Genomic DNA, 8,970 nt, shown 5'->3' on the forward strand with positions numbered 1-8,970 from the left:
TTCAGTGTTAATCAGTGAGACTCCCATAGGGTTCAGTGTTAATCAGTGAGACTCCCACAGGATTCAGTGTTAATCAATGAGACTCCCGTAGGGTTCAGTGTTAATCAGTGAGACTCCCACAGCGTTCAGTGTTAATCAGTAAGACTCCCATAGGGTTCAGTGTTAATCAGTGAGACTCCCATAGGGTTCAGTGTTAATCAGTGAGACTCCCACAGGGTTCAGTGTTAATCAGTGAGACTCCCATAGGGTTCAGTGTTAATCAGTGAGACTCCCATAGGGTTCAGTGTTAATCAGTGAGACTCCCACAGGGTTCAGGGTTCATCAGTGAGACTCCCACAGGGTTCAGTGTTAATCAGTGAGACTCCCACAGGGTTCAGTGTTAATCAGTAAGACTTCCACAGGGTTCAGTGTTAATCAGTGAGACTCCCATAGGGTTCAGTGTTAATCAGTGAGACTCCCATAGGGTTCAGTGTTAATCAGTAAGACTCCCATAGGGTTCAGTGTTAATCAGTGAGACTCCCATAGGGTTCAGTGTTAATCAGTGAGACTCCCACAGGGTTCAGGGTTCATCAGTGAGACTCCCACAGGGTTCAGTGTTAATCAGTGAGACTCCCACAGGGTTCAGTGTTAATCAGTAAGACTTCCACAGGGTTCAGTGTTAATCAGTGAGACTCCCATAGGGTTCAGTGTTAATCAGTGAGACTCCCATAGGGTTCAGTGTTAATCAGTAAGACTCCCATAGGGTTCAGTGTTAATCAGTGAGACTCCCATAGGGTTCAGTGTTAATCCGTGAGACTCCCACAGGGTTCAGTGTTAATCAGTGAGACTCCCACAGGGTTCAGTGTTAATCAGTGAGACTCCCATAAGGTTCAGTGTTAATCAGTGAGACTCCCATAGGGTTCAGTGTTAATCAGTGAGACTCCCACAGGGTTCAGTGTTAATCAGTAAGACTCCCACAGGGTTCAGTGTTAATCAGTGAGACTCCCATAGGGTTCAGTGTTAATCAGTGAGACTCCCACAGGGTTCAGTGTTAATCAGTGAGACTCCCATAGGGTTCAGTGTTAATCAGTGAGACTCCCACAGGGTTCAGTGTTAATCACTGAGACTCCCATAGGGTACAGTGTTAATCAGTGAGACTCCAACAGGGTTCAGTGTTAATCAGTGAGACTCCCATAGGGTTCAGTGTTAATCACTGAGAGTCCCATAGGGTTCAGTGTTAATCAGTGAGACTCCCACAGGGTGCATTGTTAATCAGTGAGACTCCCACAGGGTTCAGTGTTAATCAGTGAGACTCCCATAGGGTTAATTGTTAATCAGTGAGACTCCCACAGGGTTCAGTGTTAATCAGTGAGACTCCCACAGGGTTCAGTGTTAATCAGTGAGACTCCCACAGGGTTTAGTGTTAATCAGTGAGACTCCCATAGGGTTCAGTGTTAATCAGTGAGACTCCCACAGGGTTCAGTGTTAATCAGTGAGACTCCCATAGGGTTCAGTGTTAATCAGTGAGACTCCCACAGGGTTCAGTGTTAATCAGTGAGACTCCCACAGGGTTCAGTGTTAATCAGTGAGACTCCCATAGGGTTCAGTGTTAATCACTGAGAGTCCCATAGGGTTCAGTGTTAATCAGTGAGACTCCCACAGGGTTCATTGTTAATCAGTGAGACTCCCACAGGGTTCAGTGTTAATCAGTGAGACTCCCATAGGGTTCATTGTTAATCAGTGAGACTCCCACAGGGTTCAGTGTTAATCGGTGAGACTCCCACAGGGTTCAGTGTTAATCAGTGAGACTCCCACAGGGTTTAGTGTTAATCAGTGAGACTCCCATAGGGTTCAGTGTTAATCAGTGAGACTCCCACAGGGTTCAGTGTTAATCAGTGAGACTCCCACAGGGTTCAGTGTTAATCAGTGAGACTCCCACAGGGTTCAGTGTTAATCAGTGAGACTCCCACAGGGTTCAGTGTTTATCAGTGACACTCCCATAGGGTTCAGTGTTAATCAGTGAGACTCCCACAGGGTTCAGTGTTAATCAGTGAGACTCCCACGGGTTCAGTGTTAATCAGTGAGACTCCCATAGGGTTCAGTTTTAATCAGTGAGACTCCCACAGGGTTCATTGTTAATCAGTGAGACTCCCACAGGGTTCAGTGTTAATCAATGAGACTCCCATAGGGTTCAGTGTTAATCAGTGAGACTCCCACAGGGTTCAGGGTTCATCAGTGAGACTCCCACAGGGTTCAGTGTTAATCAGTGAGACTCCCACAGGGTTGAGTGTTAATCAGTGAGACTCCCACAGGGTTCAGTGTTAATCAGTGAAACTCCCATAGGGTTCAATGTTAATCAGTGAGAATCCCATAGGGTTCAGTGTTAATCATTGAGACTCCCATAGGGTTCAGTGTTAATCAGTGAGACTCCCACAGGGTTCAGTGTTAATCAGTGAGACTCCCATAGGGTTGAGTGTTAATCAGTGAGACTCCCACAGGGTTCAGTGTTAATCAGCGAGACCCCCACAGGGTTCAGTGTTAATCACTGAGACTCCAACAGGGTTCAGTGTTAATCAGTGAGACTCCCATAGGGTTCAGTGTTAATCACTGAGAGTCCCATAGGGTTCATTGTTAATCAGTGAGACTCCCGCAGGGTTCATTGTTAATCAGTGAGACTCCCACAGGGTTCAGTGTTAATCAGTTAGACTCCCATAGGGTTCATTGTTAATCAGTGAGACTCCCACATGGTTCAGTGTTAATCAGTGAGACTCCCACAGGGTTCAGTGTTAATCAGTGAGACTCCCACAGGGTTTAGTGTTAATCAGTGAGACTCCCATAGGGTTCATTGTTAATCAGTGAGACTCCCACATGGTTCAGTGTTCATCAGTGAGACTCCCACAGGGTTCAGTGTTAATCAGTGAGACTCCCACAGGGTTTAGTGTTAATCAGTGAGACTCCCATAGGGTTCAGTGTTAATCAGTGAGACTCCCACAGGGTTCAGTGTTAATCAGTGAGACTCCCATAGGGTTCAGTGTTAATCAGTGAGACTCCCACAGGGTTCAGTGTTAATCAGTGAGACTCCCACAGGGTTCAGTGTTAATCAGTGAGACTCCCATAGGGTTCAGTGTTAATCACTGAGAGTCCCATAGGGTTCAGTGTTAATCAGTGAGACTCCCACAGGGTTCATTGTTAATCAGTGAGACTCCCACAGGGTTCAGTGTTAATCAGTGAGACTCCCATAGGGTTCATTGTTAATCAGTGAGACTCCCACAGGGTTCAGTGTTAATCGGTGAGACTCCCACAGGGTTCAGTGTTAATCAGTGAGACTCCCACAGGGTTTAGTGTTAATCAGTGAGACTCCCATAGGGTTCAGTGTTAATCAGTGAGACTCCCACAGGGTTCAGTGTTAATCAGTGAGACTCCCACAGGGTTCAGTGTTAATCAGTGAGACTCCCACAGGGTTCAGTGTTAATCAGTGAGACTCCCACAGGGTTCAGTGTTTATCAGTGACACTCCCATAGGGTTCAGTGTTAATCAGTGAGACTCCCACAGGGTTCAGTGTTAATCAGTGAGACTCCCACGGGTTCAGTGTTAATCAGTGAGACTCCCATAGGGTTCAGTTTTAATCAGTGAGACTCCCACAGGGTTCATTGTTAATCAGTGAGACTCCCACAGGGTTCAGTGTTAATCAATGAGACTCCCATAGGGTTCAGTGTTAATCAGTGAGACTCCCACAGGGTTCAGGGTTCATCAGTGAGACTCCCACAGGGTTCAGTGTTAATCAGTGAGACTCCCACAGGGTTGAGTGTTAATCAGTGAGACTCCCACAGGGTTCAGTGTTAATCAGTGAAACTCCCATAGGGTTCAATGTTAATCAGTGAGAATCCCATAGGGTTCAGTGTTAATCATTGAGACTCCCATAGGGTTCAGTGTTAATCAGTGAGACTCCCACAGGGTTCAGTGTTAATCAGTGAGACTCCCATAGGGTTGAGTGTTAATCAGTGAGACTCCCACAGGGTTCAGTGTTAATCAGCGAGACCCCCACAGGGTTCAGTGTTAATCACTGAGACTCCAACAGGGTTCAGTGTTAATCAGTGAGACTCCCATAGGGTTCAGTGTTAATCACTGAGAGTCCCATAGGGTTCATTGTTAATCAGTGAGACTCCCGCAGGGTTCATTGTTAATCAGTGAGACTCCCACAGGGTTCAGTGTTAATCAGTTAGACTCCCATAGGGTTCATTGTTAATCAGTGAGACTCCCACATGGTTCAGTGTTAATCAGTGAGACTCCCACAGGGTTCAGTGTTAATCAGTGAGACTCCCACAGGGTTTAGTGTTAATCAGTGAGACTCCCATAGGGTTCAGTGTTAATCAGTGAGACTCCCATAGGGTTCATTGTTAATCAGTGAGACTCCCACAGGGTTCAGTGTTAATCAGTGAGACTCCCACAGGGTTCAGTGTTAATCAGTGAGACTCCCACAGGGTTTAGTGTTAATCAGTGAGACTCCCATAGGGTTCAGTGTTAATCAGTGAGACTCCCACAGGGTTCAGTGTTAATCAGTGAGACTCCCACAGGGTTCAATGTTAATCAGTGAGACTCCCACAGGGTTCAGTGTTAATCAGTGAGACTCCCACAGGGTTCAGTGTTAATCAGTGACACTCCCATAGGGTTCAGTGTTAATCAGTGAAACTCCCATAGGGTTCAATGTTAATCAGTGAGAATCCCATAGGGTTCAGTGTTAATCAGTGAGACTCCCATAGGGTTCAGTGTTAATCAGTGAGACTCCCACAGGGTTCAGTGTTAATCAGTGAGACTCCCATAGGGTTGAGTGTTAATCAGTGAGACTCCCACAGGGTTCAGTGTTAATCAGCGAGACCCCCACAGGGTTCAGTGTTAATCACTGAGACTCCAACAGGGTTCAGTGTTAATCAGTGAGACTCCCATAGGGTTCAGTGTTAATCACTGAGAGTCCCATAGGGTTTATTGTTAATCAGTGAGACTCCCGCAGGGTTCATTGTTAATCAGTGAGACTCCCACAGGGTTCAGTGTTAATCAGTTAGACTCCCATAGGGTTCATTGTTAATCAGTGAGACTCCCACATGGTTCAGTGTTCATCAGTGAGACTCCCACAGGGTTCAGTGTTAATCAGTGAGACTCCCACAGGGTTTAGTGTTAATCAGTGAGACTCCCATAGGGTTCAGTGTTAATCAGTGAGACTCCCATAGGGTTCATTGTTAATCAGTGAGACTCCCACAGGGTTCAGTGTTAATCAGTGAGACTCCCACAGGGTTCAGTGTTAATCAGTGAGACTCCCACAGGGTTTAGTGTTAATCAGTGAGACTCCCATAGGGTTCAGTGTTAATCAGTGAGACTCCCACAGGGTTCAGTGTTAAACAGTGAGACTCCCACAGGGTTCAATGTTAATCAGTGAGACTCCCACAGGGTTCAGTGTTAATCAGTGAGACTCCCACAGGGTTCAGTGTTAATCAGTGACACTCCCATAGGGTTCAGTGTTAATCAGTGAGACTCCCACAGGGTTCAGTGTTAATCAGTGAGACTCCCACGGGTTCAGTGTTAATCAGTGAGACTCCCATAGGGTTCAGTTTTAATCAGTGAGACTCCCACAGGGTTCATTGTTAATCAGTGAGACTCCCACAGGGTTCAGTGTTAATCAATGAGACTCCCATAGGGTTCAGTGTTAATCAGTGAGACTTCCACAGGGTTCAGGGTTCATCAGTGAGACTCCCACAGGGTTCAGTGTTAATCAGTGAGACTCCCACAGGGTTGAGTGTTAATCAGTGAGACTCCCACAGGGTTCAGTGTTAATCAGTGAAACTCCCATAGGGTTCAATGTTAATCAGTGAGAATCCCATAGGGTTCAGTGTTAATCAGTGAGACTCCCACAGGGTTCAGTGTTAATCTGTGAGACACCCACAGAGTTGAGTGTTAATCAGTGAGACTCCCACAGGGTTCAGTGTTAATCAGTGAAACTCCCATAGGGTCCAATGTTAATCAGTGAGAATCCCATAGGGTTCAGTGTTAATCAGTGAGACTCCCACAGGGTTCAGTGTTAATCAGTGAGACTCCCACAGGGTTCAGTGTTAATCAATGCGACTCCCATAGGGTTCAGTGTTAATCAGTGAGACTCCCACAGGGTTCAGTGTTAATCAGTGAGACTCCCGCAGGGTTCAGTGTTAATCAGTGAGACTCCCACAGGGTTCAGTGTTAATCAGTGAGACTCCCACAGGGTTCAGTGTTAATCACTGAGACTCCCATAGGGTACAGTGTTAATCAGTGAGACTCCCAATGGATTGAGTGTTAATCAGTGAGACTCCCACAGGGTTCAGTGTTAATCAGTGAGACTCCCACAGGGTTCAGTGTTAATCAGTGAGACTCCCACAGGGTTTAGTGTTAATCAGTGAGACTCCCATAGGGTTCAGTGTTAATCAGTGAGACTCCCACAGGGTTCAGTGTTAATCAGTGAGACTCCCACAGGGTTCAATGTTAATCAGTGAGACTCCCACAGGGTTCAGTGTTAATCAGTGAGACTCCCACAGGGTTCAGTGTTAATCAGTGACACTCCCATAGGGTTCAGTGTTAATCAGTGAAACTCCCATAGGGTTCAATGTTAATCAGTGAGAATCCCATAGGGTTCAGTGTTAATCAGTGAGACTCCCATAGGGTTCAGTGTTAATCAGTGAGACTCCCACAGGGTTCAGTGTTAATCAGTGAGACTCCCATAGGGTTGAGTGTTAATCAGTGAGACTCCCACAGGGTTCAGTGTTAATCAGCGAGACCCCCACAGGGTTCAGTGTTAATCACTGAGACTCCAACAGGGTTCAGTGTTAATCAGTGAGACTCCCATAGGGTTCAGTGTTAATCACTGAGAGTCCCATAGGGTTTATTGTTAATCAGTGAGACTCCCGCAGGGTTCATTGTTAATCAGTGAGACTCCCACAGGGTTCAGTGTTAATCAGTTAGACTCCCATAGGGTTCATTGTTAATCAGTGAGACTCCCACATGGTTCAGTGTTCATCAGTGAGACTCCCACAGGGTTCAGTGTTAATCAGTGAGACTCCCACAGGGTTTAGTGTTAATCAGTGAGACTCCCATAGGGTTCAGTGTTAATCAGTGAGACTCCCATAGGGTTCATTGTTAATCAGTGAGACTCCCACAGGGTTCAGTGTTAATCACTGAGACTCCCACAGGGTTCAGTGTTAATCAGTGAGACTCCCACAGGGTTTAGTGTTAATCAGTGAGACTCCCATAGGGTTCAGTGTTAATCAGTGAGACTCCCACAGGGTTCAGTGTTAATCAGTGAGACTCCCACAGGGTTCAATGTTAATCAGTGAGACTCCCACAGGGTTCAGTGTTAATCAGTGAGACTCCCACAGGGTTCAGTGTTAATCAGTGACACTCCCATAGGGTTCAGTGTTAATCAGTGAGACTCCCACAGGGTTCAGTGTTAATCAGTGAGACTCCCACGGGTTCAGTGTTAATCAGTGAGACTCCCATAGGGTTCAGTTTTAATCAGTGAGACTCCCACAGGGTTCATTGTTAATCAGTGAGACTCCCACAGGGTTCAGTGTTAATCAATGAGACTCCCATAGGGTTCAGTGTTAATCAGTGAGACTTCCACAGGGTTCAGGGTTCATCAGTGAGACTCCCACAGGGTTCAGTGTTAATCAGTGAGACTCCCACAGGGTTGAGTGTTAATCAGTGAGACTCCCACAGGGTTCAGTGTTAATCAGTGAAACTCCCATAGGGTTCAATGTTAATCAGTGAGAATCCCATAGGGTTCAGTGTTAATCAGTGAGACTCCCACAGGGTTCAGTGTTAATCAGTGAGACACCCACAGAGTTGAGTGTTAATCAGTGAGACTCCCACAGGGTTCAGTGTTAATCAGTGAAACTCCCATAGGGTTCAATGTTAATCAGTGAGAATCCCATAGGGTTCAGTGTTAATCAGTGAGACTCCCACAGGGTTCAGTGTTAATCAGTTAGACTCCCATAGGGTTCATTGTTAATCAGTGAGACTCCCACATGGTTCAGTGTTCATCAGTGAGACTCCCACAGGGTTCAGTGTTAATCAGTGAGACTCCCACAGGGTTTAGTGTTAATCAGTGAGACTCCCATAGGGTTCAGTGTTAATCAGTGAGACTCCCATAGGGTTCATTGTTAATCAGTGAGACTCCCACAGGGTTCAGTGTTAATCAGTGAGACTCCCACAGGGTTCAGTGTTAATCAGTGAGACTCCCACAGGGTTTAGTGTTAATCAGTGAGACTCCCATAGGGTTCAGTGTTAATCAGTGAGACTCCCACAGGGTTCAGTGTTAATCAGTGAGACTCCCACAGGGTTCAATGTTAATCAGTGAGACTCCCACAGGGTTCAGTGTTAATCAGTGAGACTCCCACAGGGTTCAGTGTTAATCAGTGACACTCCCATAGGGTTCAGTGTTAATCAGTGAGACTCCCACAGGGTTCAGTGTTAATCAGTGAGACTCCCACGGGTTCAGTGTTAATCAGTGAGACTCCCATAGGGTTCAGTTTTAATCAGTGAGACTCCCACAGGGTTCATTGTTAATCAGTGAGACTCCCACAGGGTTCAGTGTTAATCAATGAGACTCCCATAGGGTTCAGTGTTAATCAGTGAGACTTCCACAGGGTTCAGGGTTCATCAGTGAGACTCCCACAGGGTTCAGTGTTAATCAGTGAGACTCCCACAGGGTTGAGTGTTAATCAGTGAGACTCCCACAGGGTTCAGTGTTAATCAGTGAAACTCCCATAGGGTTCAATGTTAATCAGTGAGAATCCCATAGGGTTCAGTGTTAATCAGTGAGACTCCCACAGGGTTCAGTGTTAATCAGTGAGACACCCACAGAGTTGAGTGTTAATCAGTGAGACTCCCACAGGGTTCAGTGTTAATCAGTGAAACTCCCATAGGGTTCAATGTTAATCAGTGAGAATCCCATAGGGTTCAGTGTTAATCAGT

Source organism: Petromyzon marinus (genome assembly GCF_048934315.1).
Source record: "Petromyzon marinus isolate PM22_M1 ecotype Great Lakes invasive population chromosome 78 unlocalized genomic scaffold, UKy_Petmar_22M1.pri1.0 chr78_unloc.1, whole genome shotgun sequence".
Lineage (NCBI taxonomy): Eukaryota > Metazoa > Chordata > Hyperoartia > Petromyzontiformes > Petromyzontidae > Petromyzon > Petromyzon marinus.